The sequence below is a fragment of the Zonotrichia albicollis genome, chromosome 4 (genome assembly GCF_047830755.1).
Source record: "Zonotrichia albicollis isolate bZonAlb1 chromosome 4, bZonAlb1.hap1, whole genome shotgun sequence".
Lineage (NCBI taxonomy): Eukaryota > Metazoa > Chordata > Aves > Passeriformes > Passerellidae > Zonotrichia > Zonotrichia albicollis.
The window spans coordinates 30733176-30755966 of NC_133822.1; positions in this window are offsets into that span (position 1 = coordinate 30733176).

Genomic DNA, 22791 nt, shown 5'->3' on the forward strand with positions numbered 1-22791 from the left:
CCTGAGATCTTCTGGGAACTTCAAGTGAGCTAATTGAACTGGCCCTATTCCCAAACCAAAACGGACTCCCTGAACAGATCTTGCATTAATTCTCCTATTTCTCTCCCAGCCATGTCTCATTTCCCTCAGTAAATTCCTGAACTGATCTTAAAGATAGACCTCCATTTTATAATTATTTTCTGAGCTCCCTCAGTTGTGAGATTTTAAAGCAGAAATGATCTGGTGTCAGTAGTACAAAGGAGATTAAAGAGCTACTGGATCCAGACATGCTGCAGGTTCTGATTTTTCAGAGGATGGAAGAGCACTGGCTGTGGCCCCATTCCCCCAGGAATTCCTCCTGCTACAGCTGCTCTGACATAGGCACAGTGCCACTGGGTCCTTGGCTAGTTGAATGAGCTTTGCCATGAACAAAACCTGTAAAATAAGCTGAAAACATTCCCAGTTATGTCAATCCCTTTGCAACAGATTTAAAGTATTTACTTTTTTTTCCCTACAGTATTTTAACAGAATTGGAAAGACTGCAAAATTCCTTTTCAAATGCATTTTTCATGACTGTGTGAAAAAGCCCACAGTTACCATGGTCTTCATATTTTCATAGTAATGAGGGTACTATTAAAGCCTGCCTGTCCCAAAGGAGCACAGTGATCATCAGGCTCATTATTCAGAGAAAGACAATAGCAGAATATTAATGAGGCTCAGACATCTGTCAAATTAATCTGTAGTTTCAAGTTTAGGGAAGAAAGGCAGATTTTCTAGCTGTGATTTCCCATTTCTGTCAAAATGTGAGTGACTGTGAGTGGCTATAAGGAGATTAATTTATATTTTCAGCTGTTTATATAACAGTAATAATGAGGGGCCTCAGAAAGCTGATATAGCAGGTCTTTAGAGAACACTCTTCTTTATCTTGCCAGTGAGGACTGGGAAAGTGGGAGCAGGTCAAGAAGTTACAGCAGAAATGAGGGAAGTCCTGAGTCCCCCTGAGAGACACGACGGGCACTGCAGCCCTGCCGAGCTGCCCAATCCTGAGCTGATCACTTTTAATAAAGGCATTAAAAAAAGAGAAGAAGTCTCCTGGCCCTGTTTATTTCAGGGAATGTCTCTTGCCATTGTATCAGGGCTGTCACTCTGTCCCCTTGCCAGCACTCAGGTCCTTCTAAGGAGACAAGAAAAGCCTGGGACTCATTGCACAGTGTTTGAGGCAAAATCAGAATGCTGAGGAGGAAACAAAGCATGCTGAGGTGGTTTTTACCTCCCTCATTCTCTGAGGTCCTCTTCTCTTGCCCGTGTTTATGTAAGGCTCCATCCTGAAGGAAGGGAGGATAAAGTCATCTCCAGGGCCAGGAGAGGCTGCTGCAATGCACATTAGCACTGGCCAGAGTTGCCCAGGGCACTGGAGCCGAGGGGATGCTCCTGTAATCCCACAGCAGTTTTCTCACAGCCTCCTGGTGCCCAAGCTGCCTGTGAAGTGAAGGCATGTAGGAATCCCGGCCCACTTGAGAATTTAGGGCAGATGGGCTGTAAATGAGTTATGTGCATGGAGCAGGTCCCATGCTTTGCAGGGAAGATTGTGGCTGCCCTTTGTTTGCTCTATCCTGGGCAGGGTCTGCCGGGTGTAGGGAGCAGCAGAGGCCAGGCATCCCTTGGGGGAGGAAAAGTTACCGGGGCTGGGTTCTGGTCAGCACTCCTGGAGTGAGCCATGCCCTGCTTTACCCAGTACACACTGAGCTGAAGCTGCAATCCCTGTGAGCTTTGGAAAGCTCTCTCTTCTGCCTGGGTAAAAATAATGGGTTAATTTACGTTCCAGATGTTTAGAAAAGACAATGCCTTGAACAGTTAAAGGGATTGGGGAAGATATGAAGGCAATGGGCAACTTCTCATTGTACAAAAGATGCTTCCCTCTCCTCTCCTCTCCTCTCCTCTCTTCTCCTCTCCTCTCCTCTCTTCTCCTCTCCTCTCCTCTCCTCTCCTCTCCTCTCCTCTCCTCTCCTCTCCTCTCCTCTCCTCTCCTCTCCTCTCCTCTCCTCTCCTCTCCTCTCCTCTCCTCTCCTCTCCTCTCCTCTCCTCTCCTCTCCTCTCCTCTCCTCTCCTCTCCTCTCCTCTCCTCTCCTCTCCTCTCCTCTCCTCTCCTCTCCTCTCCTCTCCTCTCCTCTCCTCTCCTCTCCTCTCCTCTCCTCTCCTCTCCTCTCCTCTCCTCTCCTTCAGTGTTTTAATACCCCTACTCTTGCTTTGGTTGATCTATCAAAACCTATGGAGCGCAGTAAATAAATCCAGGTAATAAAAGCCTTTTGCATATATATAAGGAATCCTGTAAAAAAATTTTCAACTAATTGTCTGAACTAATTAAGAACAACATAAATACAACCTAGTATTTATAGAAGCTGGAAGACTGCCATATCTACAGTCAGATACAGGATCATCAATGAAAAATAAATTAATTCTCCTTCTTAGTTTTTAAGTTCTTTAATATACTGAGGTCATCTGTTCTTCTTCAGTATGATTTCCTGAAGAGGGACACAATTTCTCAGCTCTAGAAACAATTTAAATGTAATTCTCCTGACAAGCCAAAAGGCATAAAGATAACTCCTGGCTTGCTGAGTTGTTGTCAGCAATCAGACTTGCCTTGACTTGGCAGTCAACACAATTACATTACATTTACCTCCTTTTTAGCACATTCCCAGCCCCACTTCTACCCTGCTAAGGACATTAAAAGTTGCAGGTTTGCCATATTTTTCTTAATAGAAATTATTTTTCAAAACATTCAATTCACAACCAGAACAAGTGAATCCACTCCTGGTATTGATCTTAAGATTTAATTACATATCCAGCTAAATAAAGATCCAACAATTTTGCAGCACCAAGTGATCACCTTAGAACAGTGTTTACACAATTTTCTTGGAATTAAATCTAAAATGTTTCTGAAAATTTTGCCATAAAAGAGGAGTTGTGCCCTGGATACACATTTCATAAAGCAGGATCTGGCTTTGTATCACTGTCCTCAATAGATTTAATATATCTTGAAATATGAACTAGATAAGCTTACCTCCAGAAAAAGGCATTTTCAGGAAAACTCAAACCAGGACACCAGTGTTTCAGCTATATTCTGAAGTATTTAAATATTTTGCTGTTATAGCAACAATGTTTGAGCTGAGATGATCCAAAGGTATAAATAAGGTAAAGTTTGTAGGAAGGGACATTAGACTATTGCCGCTCTCTGTGGACCTTACTCTGTTGAAAGGCTTTAAATTCAGAGTTATTTCCATACAAGCACGTCAGGCATAACCCATAGCCAAAAACAAGTCTGTACTGCTATTAGGTGACACAGCCAGAAGACTGCAGTAATATCCCTCTGTCCTAAATCCTATTGTCTTCCACACTACCCTAAAAAGGATCATCTGAAACTGGCTTTTTTTCTGCTATAAGTCTGTACCAACAGATTAAGAAAGTTGCATTCAAGTACCTAGAGCCCTAAGGAAAAGTGAAAGTGACTTTCCCAGTGAAAGTAGCTATTTTTGGTGTCAGGCACACAAATGGGACTTCATTTCAAGCAAAACATGCTTTGTTTCCTCCATCCATATTATTTCATTTTAGCAGAAATCAAGCTTTTTATTTCCCACTTGTATGACATCCAAGTTACTGCTGGTTGGCATCTACATGTCACATCCCTGTGTGGTGCAATGCAAGAGCATTTTTTAAGATGCCATGATTCATCTCAAGGAGTTGCTTGTGCACAGGGAATCATCAGCCAAGCACACCAGAGGAACTGGACACATACAGCTCTGGTGCAAGGGGAATTTCTTGCTAACTGCACAGTTAAGGCAGATACAAGGGATTTCATCATTAGGTCACTTGACAATCTGAGGATCAAAAGGGACAGAGTTTTCCAAAGACCTTTTTGTTCTCCTTTGTCCACAACATACAAAAAGAACCAGGGAGTACAGTTCTTAGAGACTTTCAAGGAGATTTGTGTCCTTGTGCTACTAAGGGGCAGATCCAAATAGAAAATGCTTTTGTGAAGCTTGTTACCAGTGAGTTTTGATATGTCTCCCTCCATCTGTGTCCTTCAGAGATCCTTGGATGCTTAAAAACTGAACTGGATCATGAGCTGTTTGGTGTCATCTATCTTGCTAATTGCTGTGATGAGGTGTCCCCATCCTTGCTCCCTGTGGTCACTCCACAGTTGCTTGTGTTCTACATGACCTTCTTGGATGTGTCCCACAACACTCCAAGCTGATTCCCACAGGGCATCAGAGTAAACATGCAGGAATGGGCACAGTGATTTATAGAGTGCTGCTGCGATTCAAGGACTACTGGCAAGTGACAAAGCAAGTCTGTTTTAGAGGGAGAACAGAGGCAGGGAAGGGGAATAGGCTTATGACACTTGGGTGATGTGTCATGACTTGTGCTTCAAGAGCTTCTGGCTTAAAATATTGCTGGAACGTCCAAGGTCTTAGTAGGTATGTTAGATGAGATAGAAGATAGTTACATGTTGGCAGCAATGAAAGCAAGCATTATCTCACACAGGAAAACACACTGAAAAGAGATGACACCTACAGGCACAGTAACTGCTTTTACTTCTTGAATCTGTCTTCAAGAATTCTGTTGCCCTGAGTGAGCTTTGGAACAGATTCTTTGATAAGGAGACGAATGCCCAGAGCTCAAGGAGAAAGAAAAGGGAATATTAGGACACATGACATTCTGCAAAGTTTGAATACTGGGGGGGGGGGGGGCGCGGATTCTGCTGTGATTGTACTGATAGCAAACTAGAGATGAGGGTTTTCTAGAATGGCAATCACTTAGTTGTATATGTAATCCTGAACTTTGGTACTGTCTGTGTCTAGCTTTGTACTCTACAGCCCAAGGGAATTTCCAATTGCAGGGACCCAACGGTTTCAGTGAAAACATGCCACCTACTGCTGAAAGTGGAGAGCGGAGCAGATCTTTGTTGAACTGATGTGGAGGATTGGAAGCTGTGGGATGAATCCATATCCAAGCAGGAATTAGCCTAAGCACATGAAGAGAATCTTGTAAGGTTGAGGTTTGGCACTAAAGACTATGATGGATCAATTTCTTGTTTTACCTTCTACATTCCTGTGTATTTCAAATGGGGAAGCATGGGGAAAAACATATCAGAGACCCACAGATAATTACAACTTCTCTGTGCTGGCTGAAGAAAACTTTGGTTCTTACAACTGAATGCAGTGGCCTTAAGCTAGCTTGATGTGTCACACATTTCCTTTGAACTTCCAGAGTCAGTATTATACTGACATTGATACCAGTTTGTGGTTTTGATTTTATATTTTTGTATTATTATCAGAGCAATTTGCTAGAAATAGGACAAAAGTTCTTTGAACTGTGAAAGACTGAATAATCTTCCCTCTCTTTACATCTTGATGGAATAACATCCAATCCAATTATGTAGTGGTAAAGTTCTTCTGAATATATAGAAATTGAACTGAGGTAAAAATGCACAAATTTACATTTATTCATGTTTCCCCAGCCATAAAGAAAAGCTCTGGTTACTGTCTGTGCACAGAGATGCATTTAGAGTCATTCTTTCTTGAAATGGAGCATCTGCAGTGAGAGTATGACCTAATTTGAAGCTCACCTAGATTAAGGAATGATTCCATCACTAACACAGAGTTTAAACGAGCAATCTCCACACCCTCTACTTTCCATTTCCCTCCTACTCTTATGCTGGAGTTTCTCTTTGTGAAGTCACAATCGTTGGTGTCTCCAGAGCAGCATTGATTGCCTTTCTGCTGGGTCAGCTTAACTCCAGAACTCATTAACTAGGCAGAACATTGAGCTAAACAGGAACTCAAGTGACAGGATCGGTATAGTTCCTTTGAATTTTGAACATAAAAATATTCACTTTACAGTATTCGTACATCAGTAAGATCGCATCTCTGGAAGCCCAAGATCCTAGCAATTAGTCCCAATGACATATGCTTCTGATTATTTATTTTAGGTTTCTGGAACTAGCCACCCTTAACTGTATTTTATTAAAAGTGCCATTACTCAGGGAATCAGAAAACACATTTTCATGATGCATTTGATACCCATGGTGAGCAAGAGAAATCTGTCTCATTCCCTGTACATTTTTAGAAGATGACAGTTTCAGATCACCATGTGCAGTGGGCCAAATTGGTTCTATTAAACACGTAGGAAAATAACATTAAGATCTATTTTTCAGTTACATGACAGCAAGAAATACCTTCAAAGAACCCTTCCTGGAGTTTCTGGTTTTATCAGGGTATTTGGTCTCTCTGGTTCAGTGCCTAGTAAAAGTAGTCCAACTTTAATAAAGCACAGATGTTGACATATTCACTCACCTTCATCATTGCATGAAATTTCATACTGAATTTCACCTAAGGAATTTTAGACTTTACAGATAAAAATCAAAAACACTTCTTGCTTCCCATTGGGATCATTGCTGTTTTTTCAGATCAAAGATACCCCATCAACACAATGACTTGAGATGGAAAGTTGTGATTTTTTTAATGTACTAATGGAAAGATTAATGTGGCTAAAGTATGGTAAGTTTAGCACCTTTGTCCCTTAACCTTGTTTAGTGCTTATGCCCCTAGACCATATTTTTGCAATTCCTTCCTTAAATCCTTCTTTGTCCTTAGCTATCAGCAAGAGTAGTCATCTATAATAAGGTTAGGATTCAGTTTCAATATAATTAAATATATTTTCTGGCTGAATACATTCCAAGCGTTCCTTGGAAATACTTCCTTTTTCATGTTGAGAAAGTCCAGTATGTTTAAATTTCAAACAGTTACCATTAGTGTGCAATCCAGTACTTTCTTTCTAATGATGCATCAGATCTGGAAATTCCTCAGCCAGTTCAAGACAGGCAAAGGGGCAAGTGTTCAAAGTAGCAGGCTGGAGGTACACCCTCAAAATTCATGTAATGGTTAGCAGATTTTTATGCTTTATTCTGAAGATTTATCCCTTTCATACTGAGCATGCTCCATAGACCATAAGACATTGTTAGCACTGATTAAAAATAAATCTCATTCCAAAAGCTTACCAACCTTTAGAAGGAAGAATGGTTTAGTGTGGTTATTTTAATGAATAACTCTGTGAGGAATAGCTGGAAAGATAAAGAGAAATTATCCACTTCTGGAATCATGAGAGATTTGGATGTTTTACTGGCTGTTCTGTTAATCCCTTGCAATCTCTACATACTGAATTTGAGGGGATCCCCATGAGACAGTGAAACAAATGAATAAATACGTTAATGACTTAAGTGTGTGGATGTGGGAGTTCAGCCAAAAGAATAAAGCAGATAGTGAGACTTTTTTTTTACAAAAGTAAATTTTAAAAAAAAGTTTTGTGGGTGTGTGTGGGTGGGTGTGTGTGAGTGTGAAAGAAGGAACTCTGGTGGAAAGAGTTTCTGTTCTGTTTCACCTGTGGATAGAGTGGTTTTGAAGGAGGCCACAGCTGCAGCACTGGTGCTGTCACTACCATTTATCACTGGAGCATTTGACAGCTTTACTTATTTTCATTTTTTATTACTGTTTTTACAAAATTAGCAGGTTCTACTGACTATGTCTTGGCTCTTTACAAAATATGTTATGTTCTGTGCAGTATTAGGTTTGTAATGCAAGAGACCACAGAGCCACCAATGTTCAGGAAACTTTATCACATTAACATGGAAATTTTCTTTCTCTCATGCACATTCATCATAAAGACCATGAAGGATCCGGAGAGTCTTAAAGAGACACAGATTCTTTTTTACAAAGCATTTCTCTTCTTCTTTCACAAATTTGCTGATTAGGAGAAAAGATTAGTTGCTCCACAACTAGCTGAGAGTTGACCTTACTTTACTAAATTAAATTGAGAATGTATAATAAGTAGAGTCTTCATAGGGCACAATGTTACATGGGCTTCTCTATATATAACAAGACGGGTAGACCCTAGTGCTAAATGCAAGATTCAAGTCTTGCATTTAGCTAAATGCAAGATTCAAGTCTACCTTCACTGTACCAATGTTTGACCAATGCAGTATCCTTAAAATAAAGAGATAGATATTGTCATTTTAAGACATTGGTTTCTGTCTTGTGCTCCCTTTAATTTTTCTTTTGTAGGCTGAAATACAAAGTGAAACAAAACAAAGGTCTTAGCCTTCAAACTGTTGATGTAGAAGGTTATGACAAAAATTCCTGTTAATGGAGTTCTCTGGATCAGTCTGTAAGTGTGGTATTTTGTTTTTTCTACTTATTATAAATTTTTTCTGCATGTCAGTGGGGTCTTACTACAGATATGGCATTGCTTCAGCAGAACTAAGACAGCATTTGGATAGCATACTTTCAATATCATACAGCATTGACTCCAAGTATATTCAAGTAGAAATAGTAATGACAAATAGTGAAGGCTATTATCCAGGCTATCAAATTCAGGTAAATTAAAGGAGTAATAAAAAATACAGATCACATGATCTTAGAAGATAGGGTTGTGAGTGCCCTTGGGGGTCTCTTTACTCATCTCTCCACCTGTGGCATTACCATACTCTTCTCAAAAACCCATGCAGGTTTTGAGAAGAGCATGGTAAGAGCGTGGAAGAGCTCGTATTTTCTGGCAGGCAGTTCAATGCTTTGCTACTGTTCTGTGAGAGATGCCAAGAGTCTGATCTGATTTTGTTGTTGCAGTTTAAGCCTGCTGCATCTTGGTTTAGTATTGTTGCAAATGGAGAATGGGCTTATCCTTCCTGTCATACTATACTCTTTCACATTGTTGAAGGCTGTTAACATGCCGTATTCTATTCTGCCATTCCCTTCCCACAGTTCTCATTTTTTTAAAATGAATTATATTTGGACTAATGACTTTTGTGGCCTACCTGCGGACTCCAAAATTTATCTGCATTTTCAAGGGTAGTGCCTAAAACTGGACATAGGAACCCTTCACAGGCTTCCCAGTGCCAAGCAGAGTAGATGATTTCTATCCTGCATTTTGAATCAGAATATTCAGCTTTTAGATGTTGCTTGTAAATTATTTCTTTTGTTATTTTTTTCAACTGATCAAAACAAAATCTGTGTCCATTTATTTTATCCTGAAAGAGTAGGAAACTTCTAGTGAACTGTTAAGGGTTCACATGCAAGAAAATTTAATAGCCACACTCTGTTCCCAGAAAGTTTTTAGAAAATTAACTATTGTCTATGATGTGAACAAGCTTTGGCCCCAAGTAGACATTAGAGCTTGATAAAATAAATTAGTACTAAACTCTGTAATTAATGTGCAAAGCAGTTAGCATATCTAACCTTTTGTCTTATTCCCCAAGAAGAAATTGAAGTGGGATGTGAAGATGTAGCTCACAAAAGCAGGTCTTGGAATAAATGGCTTTCTTCTAGGAAAATTACAATAGATCTGTTTGAGAGCCAGTCTTTTCTGCTTTGCAAGGAAAATCCTAGCCTTGGATCTATAGGCTGTTCCTTGCAAAGAAGCTTAAATTTCCCTGACTGTGTAGTCTTTTACTTTGATCATGTTCCATGTGTACAAGACAATCCAACCAATCTGTCATTTGTGACTTAAACCTTGAGTGTTATAAATAAATGCTGTGCAACCGCTGGCTAAAGGACAAATCAGAACATTAGGATGATTAAGAGAAAGCAAAGCATCAGTCCAACTACAATAAAGCTAATATGATTCAGTCCACTGTAATTTAAAACAGCTGTCAGCTAGTCTTGGCTTGTGATATAACAGGCCAAATTCTTGGACACTGAGTTATTCTTTAAAATATGCACACAGGCATTGGCAACTCATGCTGCAAATTGCCTGTTGCCAGTACCCTGTCAGTTATAAGTGCCAGCAGATATAAAATCTATTGTTCTAACTCATTAAAAATAACTTGAAGTTTTTAATTTCAAATTACTCAATGATTTTGGGGACATGGGAGCCAATGAATTTTAAACTAAACCTCACACAAATGAGAAATAATTTCGTAAATGTTGTTTAATTCACCCCAAAAGGTAAAGGACATTCTGTTCACTCCTTGTAATGAGTAGTGTGGGACCCAGCCTGGCAACATCAAGTGAGGGATGGGAAAAAAGAGAGAGTAGAACAAAACTACACGCACCAAGAATGAAAGGAAAAAAAAAAATCAGTGCAAAATAAGTATGTATTATCATGCTTTTCATAAAAGTCATAATTCATGTTATTTTAAGTCTGGTCTGTTGAAATGTACACTCTCACCTGTTTCATCTACCCCCTCTTTCAAAGATTCATGCAGCTACTGGCATTTCCTGTGTAATATCACTTAGAAAGTGAAAATATAAGTGGAATTTTCAATAAAAATGTTGTTTGATACGAAGTTCAGTTATTTCCACATTAGACCATGCTTTTAGCCTCAAGAACAGAACCACTGCCCTACTGAAAATTTGAATTGGAGGTTGAAATTTGTGGTATATACTAGTCTTCCATTCATGGCAACGTGTGATTCACATCTTTGCCTCTTCTCTTTACTTTTCCCCTTCTGTTCTGTACCTTAATTGAATGCCCATACTTTCACAGATGGTGACTAGTGTAGGTAATTTGGGAAAGAAGGATGGCAGGAACATATATCATCATAATGCTCACCGGACGTGTTGATGAAGTAACCCTCTATTCAGGAACATTGTAGCTTTTATTGAATTTTACACGTGAGATGGAATGGGAAACTGCACTGGTTATTAAAAAAAATAATTCGTTATTGCATTTTGTGAGGAGTTCAGACATCTTGCTTATGTTAGGAGTTTCAACACAGCTCAAGTTCATCCTTTCAATAAACAGAAGAACACAACAGAATCTTTAGATGTGCAGCAGATGGAGTGGAACTCAGTCTTGTCAAGATTGTGACACCCAAGTGCATGTATGAACTCCTGGGCGTGTCTTAGCTAAGAATCTGTGGGGCTGTTAAAGTTTAGCGACCTTCCTGGTAGGCAGTGATTGATCTGTGGTATCAGGGATGCATTTTACATGCCTAAGTCCTCCTTTGTTGCTATGTGTAAATGCCTATTGAGTTGTAATAAAAATTTTATGTGAAAGTAAATAAATGGATTAAAAATTGTTTTCAGTGTACCTAAAATTTGGTGGGTTTTTCACACAGGTTTGTAATTACTTCGTGCTCTGATTGCTTTGGTGGTTCATTTGCTCAGAGTTGATGAAAACCTTGTCTTTTGTTTTCATCTGTTTTGATCTAGGTTTTAGTTTGAGCACTAGACTTGACCAAAACAACTCACTTGTTTTATTTCATCTGATCTTGTCTTCTGATACAAGTACTTTGAACAGTAGTGGTTTTGCAAGAGTCAGAAGTGAGTTTGTGGGTTGTACAGTCAGGCTGAGAAACAGAATAATCTTCTGGATGACTCAGAGTTCAGGTGCAAATCAATTAGCTGCTCCTATTGTGCCCATTTTATGGGTCACCATCAGAGGCCTTTGGTTCCTTACAAATTGCAGTACTACATACCAGGGGTCACAAAGAAGCTTATTTTTCAAAAGGCAAGAATTATTCTGGATATATAGCTTGTGATTGAGCAAGATCTATTTGGAGGTGGAACAAATGTCAGCAGAAGTTTATTTCTATTTTAGAATAGGACTGACGATTAGTAAATGGCCATTTACAGTGCTGCACTGGGGAGCCTTACTGTTTCACAAATGTCTGATATAAGACTCATAGCATAAGGTACTGCTCTTGTGCAGATGGAAGAAGCTGGGGGTATGGCAGTGCTCCCACAGGAAGCCTTTGGCAGAGCCAAATAATGAGACCTGATTCATGGCCTGTGCTATGGTTGCTTGATTAAATTTTCCTTTTCTTCTTTCCTTTGCTAGTGAATCATGATAGTGGGTGACCCCAATTCATACTGCAGATGGTAACATTTAAATCTCATGGAAGTCTTGATCTAGTGAACCTTTCTTTTCAACCTCATAATATCTTTTTACGGAGTTTGAACTGAAAAATAAGGAACTTCCGTGTGGAGTATCAGGATCTACTAGTTTTACAATTTGAGCTTGGCTAAAAGTAAAATCTGGCTTTAGAAGTTGGGAGTGGGTTGTTTTTTTAAAAAAGTTTTGTTTGTTTGTTTGTTTGCTTGTTTGTTTCCCTCCCCATAATCATTCTTCCTGCCTTTGTTTTCTTTCTCAGTTTTTCATATGGAAACCAGAATTATGGACATCTTGTCCTCTGCCCATATAATGTTTTAACACTGAATTGCCCAATTCACCTTAAAGTCATTATCATTCACTTAACAATCACCTCTAAGGATTTGTCTCTTTTTTCCTCAGCTATTGGTGTAGCAACAGTGAACTCTATTTTAACTTCCAGTCTGATGGATTTAGCACTACTGATGACAATTACTCTGATTTATAATTACTAGGTAAGAAATAGTTTTTTCATAACCTGTGAGTACCAGGATGGCATCGGAGTTGATTCAGATTGGATCTAAACAAGAAACAACGCTCACTACCAAGATGGAAGTACACAGGCACGAACTCACACTATGAATACTTCTTATGAGCAGTACAGGCTCATAGGAACTCACACTATGGAATACTCATACTGTGAATACTTCACGCTATGAATACTTCAATTCTTGAATACATGAATTCTTGCTGTCAAAATCCTGTGGATTTCTTTGGTAAAAGGGTGGCTGTCTATTTACTTTATAAAACCTATGACCTTATTGCAAAGAGAAAAAAATTGGTCAGTGTGGAACATTTCTCAACAATTTAGCTGGAGAGAGTTTTTTTCCTTCACAAAATGTTTTTTTTATGGAAAACTGTAGCCTGATTACAACATAACTACAGCATGGAGTTAGTCTACAGGAATGTTAATTATCAGCACCATTCAAACAAGGTGTCATTTCATCCTTACGGTCTTTCTGCGATCGGTAAGTTCTTGTTTACTGGGTGTCTGAAAAGCAAAATGAGCATATTGGCTGCACCACAGCTGTGGTGCAAAGGAGAGTTTAAAAGGAATGGGGCCACTCTGAAATTACTGTTAATCAGGAATTGCCCTGAGATAAAGTGACCATCCATTTGCTTTCTCATTTTCTTTTCTAAATTTATAACCTTATGGAGAGAACAGTGGACATCAGGATGCTGACTTTCACTGTGCCAAAATTCTCCTTCTGATTGTAGAAGATGTGAAGTATTCTGGGGAAAGAGAATTTCCAAGGAAACTTGTGGGCTGGGGACGCAGTTTGTTTGGAAGAGCACTTTTTGGTGGGTGGTGGAAAGAGAGCAGGAATCATCTCTCCTCTTTGCCCTTGCAGCCAAGAATTTTAATCATGACAGGCATGACTCAGATTAGACACCAGACAAAATTCTCCAAAGGCCAAGAGACCATGACAGGGGAATAGGTTGCATGGGGGTGTTGTGGAATCCTGTCTGGAGGATTTTTGAGCTGTTAGACAAGCCTCTGTCAGGAATGACAGTAAGCGTAGCCGATGCTGCCTTGGGGCAGAGGGATGGGCTAGCTGACCTCTCAAGGTCCTTTCCAGCCCACGTGGTTGTGATTGAGAGAAAGGTCCAATTACTTATGATGAGAGTGACAGAGTGAGTTGACAGCAGAGGAAATGCATGATGAACGGTACATTATCTTGTTCCCCTACTGCCTTCTCTGCTCCGAGGCATTTTGGTACAGTATGATTATACATTTGATTCTAGTGCTTTATTCAGCCACCATGGTTTTCTTTGGTTTACATAATTAGAAACAAAAAGTCACGGTCTTTATTTTTTCTGTAAGTTTGGGGGTGATGTTTTACTTTCCATGCTAAACATCTTCCACTGCAGCTGATGTATCATTTACTTTTAAACTCTGTTCCTTGAGGCCATTAGCTGGGGGCAACAGAAATGTACAAATTCGTAGCAGCTGATCAATGGCACTGAAAACTTTAATTGTTTTTTTAATCCAAACAAGTACCAGTAAAATTAATCTGAAGACCTTCGGTGTACTTCTCTGATGTTATTAATAAACAAGGAAAAGACATCCAAAAAACGGGCTTTGCTCTGTAACTGTCCTTAAAACCTCCCTGAAGCACAGTGTGCTTGAGAAAGAGAAATCTCTTTCTTAAAAGAAATATTTTCCCAGCATTTGCAAGATGTCATAAAGTGTTTTATGAAGAGAGAAAAATGGAACACCTGTGCCATTCATATTTATTTTCCCAACATAACTTACCAGAAAATAAAAGAGAAGGGGAAGGTTTTATTTTGCAATTTCTGTGCAGCTGTTTGTATGACTGTCAAGGGCTTCCAAAAAGGAAACTAAAAGAAACAATCAAATAACTTCTAAGATTTAAACAAAATGGAGAAAAATAATTTAGAAAGGAGAAGCTAACATTTGTTTTCTAACTTTCTCACATGATGTATCAGAGGGACTGCACAGGCCAGCTTAACTGACTGTAGTGCTTTCTGATGGAGTGTGGAGAGCAATTCTGAGGAAGGTCTCAAAAGAAATGACTGGGTGACCTTGGACCTACAGATTAATTTCTAATGTTCCCACATGAAAGAATTGTCAGTTTAGTCTTCCCCATGCTCCCCAAGCCCTCACACCTGTGATAATTCTATTACAGGGTTGTGGTGAGACAGTGCCCTCCTTGAAGATTCCTCAAGCCTTTTGATGTTAACTGAAAGGATTCACTGAATTATTCAGCAATGAGATCATCAAGGCAGAACTCATGTTGTGTTTGGCAGTTATATGTACTATCCATGGGAAAGTCCTGCTTTCACAGTGACCTAATTCCAGCCTCATGGCTCTTATGTCCACCTTCAAGCTGTCTTGCTGAGGCCTCAGAGAAGTGAAGCTCTTACTACTTAGCTCCATGGCAAACCATGGCCTTCAGTCTGGAGCTGACTCATCCCATGGAATGAGGAGTCTCTGACTTCTCCCTGGGCACAGGCAGGTGAGAAGCTGGCTGCTGCGAATCCCACCCACAAGTCAGACCTGGCTGGAAAGGAAACAGCCTCCAGCATCAGTCCCTTGTTTGGTGGCTGGACAGTGGGACCATGAACACCCACTGGAATAGCTTTAGTTGACAAAGAACAGAAGTTGGGGCTGTGTGGCTCCAGACCTGATTGTCTCTTACACATCTGTAACTTTACACCTATTTTCTTTCAAGGTAAGGGCAAAGGCAGCATTTACATGGGGTAGGGAATGGCTATTAGAAGTATTTCTGAACATTACTTAAATAATCTTGCCAACTGTTCAGGAGCTGATTTTGCATCCAATAACACAAAAACATTCCTGAAGTACAAAATAGGTAATATCTTATATAAAAATTGAAGAATTAATAACCATGCCTTGAGAAAGACAACAGCACCTCCTCAGAGGCACACCAAAAAGGATGAGGAGAGGTGGACAGTGTAGAATCCAGACCTACAAAACCAGAGGTGGTAAGAAATTGGAGTAAAAGAAACTTGCTTAGCCCAAGCTAGTGTAAATTTTTAGGAACAGAGAAAGAATGAGGTGACAAGACTAGAAACTGAGAAGCCAAAGTGGGAGTGAGAGACTGTTTCTGCTGTGACTGAAGAAAAGAGTTGTGGTGACATCAGTGACTAAAAAAATGCAATGGGCAGGAGGGGAGAAAGTGAGGTAACAGGAGCTATTTTAAATTACTCAGAAATGGCAGAAATCAGTGGAAATGTGGAGACCAGATGCAGCTGTACTGCAACGAAACACTCATCAAAGTTATTTTTTGGTGCATTAAGGCACTATCCAGTACTCTAGCTGGCAGCAACATCATGGATTCAGGCCTCTCCCCCAGGTAAGTATCTGCCTGAACTGGCCTGGTTAACTGTATTTTATTAGAAAATACAATATTTCTGAGGCTGACATCCTGAGGGCGAGACTATATGTATTGAATAACATATAGCCCATCTCCAGGGAATAAGGGAGGCATAAAGTGGAAAGTAAAACTGAGACTCAGCATTCTGTTTTGTTGATTTCAGTGAAGAACTTCTGTTAAAAGTGAGGTTTCTGAGAAACTTCAGGGGCCTTTTTTGTTTTTAGGACAGATGGCGGGCTACACAATCCAGAAGGCATGGAGTATATGCAAGAAGCACAATTGCTGCCTGCATCAGCTGCTCCAGGTGCAGGGATGCACAAAAAGGAGGCAGCAGCATCCATGGGTGCCAAGTTTCCTGTAGCTAGAGGCAGAAGAGGGATGGAGAAGACAGAAACAACTGTTTTCTGTTGCCATGTTGTAAGAGGGTTGCAGCACTGTAGGAGAGGTGGCCCTTGCACTTTCAGGCACAGGTCTGGTACGGTGATTATTACTCTCCAAGCAAAAAGCAAAAGCAGGGACCCAGCTCCACTGCTGGCTGCTCAGTCTCTCCCTGGACACTGCAATGCCCAGGGCTTCAGGCAAAGCCATATGGTAGCCCCAGCTGTGCCAGCCAGTTTGCCCTTTGTTTTCATGAGGTTTTCACACAGGTAAAGAATCACATCAGACTACATCTTCTACAATCTTCTGGTGCTTTGTCTTTCTGCATGGCACTTGCATGTTAAGCCAAAAAAGCTTAAAGAGAATACACAGTTTTTCTTCTATAAAAGCTTAACTAATAGGTCCCAGATGTTTCTGAGTGATTAAGACATTTTCTGCTGCATTGTAAGGACAGGAATAGTGCAAAGCATTTTACAGTACAAGGCAAAACCAAGGTCCCAGCCTTGTAGCTAGGGTTCCAGCACTCACATGGCTCTGTGAGCTCACAAGACTCCAGACCAGACTCTGGGCAGGGAGTGGATACCTGCCTCAGGACAAAATTTGGCTTCAGTTCTCTGCCTTAAGAAGACTGAAATGAGGGCCAAGATGAAGATGATGTAAAGGAAAGGGAACCTACAAGCTGTGTTGACTGAAGCCCTGGGACTTATAGAAAAGAAGTGTCTGATAGGAGCAAGAAGATCAGCAATGGGAAGAATAAATAATGTAATCACAGTGAGGCTGGGATCTACAAACCACACCCAGCTGCCAGAGCAGTATTAGCCATTCATTCAGTCTTTTGCATCAAAGGGTAATTTCCATTTGTGTTTTCTGAACCCAAACCCCACTAAGGTTGGTGATCAGCAGAGTCTTGAGGGGAATGTGTGCCACAGGTGGGAAGAACTTAGTTCCTGAACAAGGCCAGCAGCACCAAGGGCGTCTGACCCCAGTCCTCAGTCTTACTTGTCTTAAAATTCAATTTAATTTATCCAAGAGCAGCTTGAAAAGAAACCCAGCAAGAGGTTTTAACACTGTTGTTATACAGCCTTCAAGCTGTTTAGTTTTCAGAAATTATTGTGTGAGGAAGGGGAAGATTATGTACTGGCAGTCAGCCCTCACCCTGACACAAATATGTTGTTATCAGTGCTTTTAAGCAGGCTAATTGATCACTTGTTAACAGTGGCCCTAACCATCAAGGTCTGGAAGAGGCAAACTTTTAAAAATGCTGGCTGCTGTTTGATATTTTAAATATCAATTTTGGTAGATGAAGCAAATTTGCCCATGACATGGGGTTTAACGTGGTATTGTTTTGAAAAGAGCTGCAGGATTATTGGTGACCTCCAGGGGTCAGACCATGGTCATTTTTTCATGTAGTCTGACAGGGACAGACCTCATTAACACACAGTCCAGGCAGCTTCTACCAGGATGTTAAATTAATGATGATGTGGAGGCAAGAGTGCTATCTGCAAAAAGGCATGCTATCATTTTCTCAGATTTGTAGTTTCCTTTACTATCGCCTTCACGATTTTCTTTAGCCTGCACACATGTGGCAGAATCTTCAGAGGATATTTTAAAGTTGAGTTTGCACTCTTGTGCTGTCTCTTTGTCAAGTTTAAGGAAGATTGAAAGTTTAAGGAAGACTGAAAATTTCAATTAGTGGTGGTTTTGCTCTGCTTCCCTCACTACTTCTAATTATCTAAATTGTCAAGTTTGTGATCCCTCAGTCTGACATAAGTGATGCTTGGAGGGGAGAGTCTTAGCAACTTGCTTACATTCAACTCTCCAGGCATAATCAAATGTTGGGTTTGCTGTATCTTTTACATGTTATTGTTTGACACAAAACAGTGGTCATTCAAGTTGAAAGCAGTGTCTTGAAGACAAACAGAAAAGAGCTGTAAACTGACCTAAATTCCTCTTGACTCCTGGGTCATCCCACCAGCCTCCAGGTGCCATGGGTTGTTTACATTAGACTTAAAAAATGAAGATGAGAGCTTGTAGAGCTCTATCTTTGCATCTGCAACAGTGTTTGACCCAGTCTGAAGACTCTCTTCCCTGGTGAGAGAAAGGAGAGTGCTTAATAATGCTAGTGGCTGCATTACACTGCTGTGTCTGCATGACAAAATGTCTGAAAACCACAAAAACCTTGACAGGATTATATTCAGATGAATCTTGTGATAGGAGAGGCCAAGTAGTTGTTTTCCTGCACTGTCAGCTGCATACAGAGTTTGATTTTTACGCTTGAAGAGGGAAGCTGAGAGGCATGGGCCAGGGATGAATATGCAGAAGTCTGCCCTGTGGTTTCAGGAGCTAGTGAGAAGTGCCCAGTTTGGGATCAGTGGCCCTCCTTCTCAATTGCTACTGGCTACACAGGTGTAGCCACAGGTGTGATACAACAGAAACGTCTCACTCCTGTCAGAGCCTCATGGAGCCTAAATCAAGGAAGAAGGTAATTCACACAGTTGCAGAGAGGGTAAAGGACTCACCTTTGCAGAGGAAGTAGGAGTAGGAAGAGAAGGCAAAGGCAAATCAGTTAGAGAGGTAAAGGGAGAGAAGGGAGGGTGTGATTTGGGTTGGGGACTGAGATATTGCAAGGAGGGAGGTGGAGGCAATGACAAGAGGTGAGATGGAGAAAGAACAGATTAAAGAAGAGATCAAGCTTAGATGGACCAGAAGCAGGAAAGTCAGCATCTGTGGGGCCTTGTTTTCTGTTGCAAGATTATTCACCTAAGGAAAAGTACCCCTGCAGCTCCCTGCTCTTCACAGCAAGGGACAGCACAAAGAGCCTGGCTACTCCCCTGCTGATGACTCACTTAAAGGTCACAGTGATTCCAACTCCAAATGTAATAGGAGAGGTTATCTGGACCATCCCTCTCATGTTCTGGCTGGAATGGAAAACATTCATTGGTATGCCTGCTTTCTCAGATAATGTTTTAAAAGCTCTGTTAAATGCACACCAAATATCCATTAGTGGAATGCTGTATTTGCTGAGCTGTGCTCTTTCAAGAGTCAGTTACTACCAGTCTGCAGCCTGAGTGGCGACCTTCGTGAGTCGTTCTGATGCAGTGTGTACCTACAAGATCATAGGAGTGCTGGTTGGTTATTTCTTTGGCTTTTATATATTGTTAAAAATTTCTTGATTGCAAATCCAGGGCCATGGCCAGAAACTCAAGCCATCTCCCAAAACACAAATGCTTTAAAGCTTGCTCCATTTACATGGTACAAAAGGGTACAAAAATATATATTAATAAACAGAATAAAGAAGTGCACTTCTATCTGCCAGGCTGTTTGTGTGTATCGTGTCTCTTATATCAGGGCATAAACAACCCCGCATGGAAACACGGGTGTGGTATTCACATGCCCTCTGAACAGAGAGAAGCTGAGAAAAGAATGATCAAAACAATTCTTATCTCATTTGCTGCTCCTGTTGTTGTGCCCATGTGGAATGTGTTCTGGAAATTGCATACCCAAGGTGATTGTTTGATTGGATTCTGGTGATGGTTGTTTGGATTCATTGACCAATTGGATCCACGTGTGTGTGTCAGGACTGTCAGGCAGAGAGTCATGGGTTTTCTAGTTGGTTAGTAGTTAGAAGTAAGTATTCTTTAATATTCTTTGTAGTGTAGTTATAATGTAATATAATGTAGTTTTAATAAACTGAGTGTTCAGCATTCTGAAGCCTTGGAGTAAGATGCCAATTATTCACAGACATTGGGGTCACTCTGCATTACTATACAGGGGCTCTATTTTCAAAAGGGGATTTTCCACCAGAGCTCTGCAAGACTGGGTATACTTGTAGTGCTCTTTCTGAACAAGGACTGGTAACAACAGCTGCTAGCAAGCTCGGACACCTTTGTCAAGGGTGGGTATTTATGTTGCAACCTCTAAGAAGAAAAATGTTACAGCAATGTATGAGAAAAAAAGTTGCAATTACTCTGTCAAACTTGTGCACACACAACAATGTGATTGAAACTGCAGGGTATTTCAAGACGTAATAAATGTCTTTGGTTCTGGAAGACTGGTTGCAAATTATCTTTTTAGTTCACCATCTTAAACACAGATATGAAATGGACCAAAACCAGAGAGATGCAGACAAAAAATTGGTGACCAGGAGACACCCCACTCACTAAGGTGCCATTAAGAAATACAGATGGTAACTACAATACTTGCTTTGGTGAATATATGCTCATTACAGTACATTGATTTCTGTGTCTCACTGGACCTCATGACAAACACTGGATATCTGAAGTCTCTTGGGAAGCTCATAAATCACTGAGTGCTGTATTGTACTTGTGAGTCAGCTCTTACCATTGTCCCCCCAGGCCCATCATTATACCTTTGGAAAGACAGATTCTTGATTCCAAAGTCATGTACTTAACCTTTTGTTTAGCATATCCACACACTTCAGCATCACAGTGCTTTTACATTTTGGGAAGGGTTATTTATATCATTCCAAACTGGGCAAATCTTTCTCTGACAGTTAATATTTGTTTTCTTTAAGGAAACATGCTCACAACCAGCTGAATTATGAAAAGCAAAGAACTTCTCTACATGTGGATAAAAGTCAAGCTCAGATCTACTAGTGCAAGCTTTTTTCCTCTGGACAATCAGCTCAGTCCAACTATACACATTGTGAAAACACCCTCGATATCAGAGTGACTAGCAATAGACTGAAAATGAGGGTGAGGACTGGGGTTCAAGTGAGGAGATTCTGTTCTGCATCCTGGCAGTAACTTGCTATGGGGCAATAAACAAGTCACTTCACCCCAGCACAACCCTTCTCAATCCACCTCCCACTTGCTTGAACTTTCCTGGGGTTTGTCTCCTGTTTAACACAAATGGCCCCTGTACCTCTTGTGGGAATAAAGCTGACACCATTCATCCTTCTAAAAACAGTTGTTAGGCAAAGAGGAGGATGTGACTGGAGGCACAGGCAGGTGGTTGAGCTGCAAGATCCTTCCACTTCCTTGTTTGGTGACTGCAGAGAGTCCTAGAATCACTGAAGGTGGAAAAGGCCTTTAAGATAATTGAATCCAATGATAAATTTAAGATGGCCAAGTCCACCACTAAACCTAAGCACTACATCTACACAAATACCTCCAGTCCTCATCCACTCAAGGTCTCAGTGTGACAGAAGAAAGAACATGTTCTATTCTCATTTGTATGTCCTTAATTTTATGGAGAAGAAATTTTGATTCCTACCCTACTTGAAAGAATCACAAGGGGGATATTTGCAGCTAACTTCACACAGGCCTCCTTCAAAGTAACCTCAAATCATGGAATTCCTTGCAGAGAACAGTCTTCTGTTGCACTGAGGACAATTATGCAGCCCTGTTTGGAGAGGAGGGTGGAAAGTTCTGCTGTCCTTGCTACAGTCTGCTACTCAGGGATGACCTTAATAGGGATGTTACAGGGATTAAAACATGAAAGGATAGCTCTAACTGAGACACTGATAGAAGCAGACAGCAGTCTGAAGGGGTGACAGAGAGGCAGAAGGTTAGTCAACGGAACAGAGATTTAGGAGAATTCCCATTAGGGGGTAGGGGGATGTTACAATTTAAAATGAGGTGAGGCAGCCATCAGCTGAAACTTATTCTGGTATAGTGATCAGGACAGCGCTATCAGTAGATCTGTCATGGTTCAGGGTCAGGAACTGCTGAGACAGTGAGGATGAAATGTAATGTCCTGAGCAAGAATGGACATAGGAGAAATCATCTGTATGATGATATCTCTTCTCATACAAAAATATCTTCTAGTCTTAGAGAGTTTGATGGTCAAAGTCACTGGCTTACTAGTGAAAATTTGGTAAAAAATATTGGAAAACACTAATGGATCAAGGGAGAATTAGACTGGATGAAGAAAAATGTCCATAAAGAAGAATGAGGACAGAAAGTATTTAAAATTAATTCCAGCAGAGCATCTCATGTGATACTGGAGGTTGAATGTGCTTCATTCATGTGAGACTCAGGTGGATCTTTCATGACTGAGTTGTCCAATTTGGTTCCACTTTCTGGTGTTTTTTAAGATATCTTGAAACTCTGAATTTATGGAATTTATGGCAATATAAGTGAGCCTTGCAATTAGTGTGTGGAACACTACTAACACTCCCTCAAACAGAACTTCATCCTTGGTGCAGCTTTTCTGTCTGGGAGGCTGTTTAGAGGTGTGATGGCTGCAGAAGTGACCTGTGGAATTTCTTAAGTTTTACAGTGGAGGTCAGATTACAGCTTTTCAGTACATTTTTAAAAACCTTCCATTTGAGTAAAAGATCTTTGCTTTTAGAATAATTAAATTGAGAAATAGGGACTGAAAACAACAACTTTTGGTTTCCTCTGGTGAAGTGACAAGTGCAGAACTTTAATGAGGGCATTTGGGGGGCACACAAGCTTGTTTCAGCTTCAGATGAGTTTATGACAGCAACTGCTCCAGTGAAAAACAATTAGGCAGTTGAGCAAAATTTTCCTTGTGACAAAGTGTCTGAAAAGCACTGAAACCTTAACAGGATTATACACAGATGAATCTTATAATAGGGACCTCTCATATATGAGACCTCAGTAAAGATTATTCTGTCTTCCTAATTTTTGATGTTTTAAGCAGATTTACACTGCTTTCATCC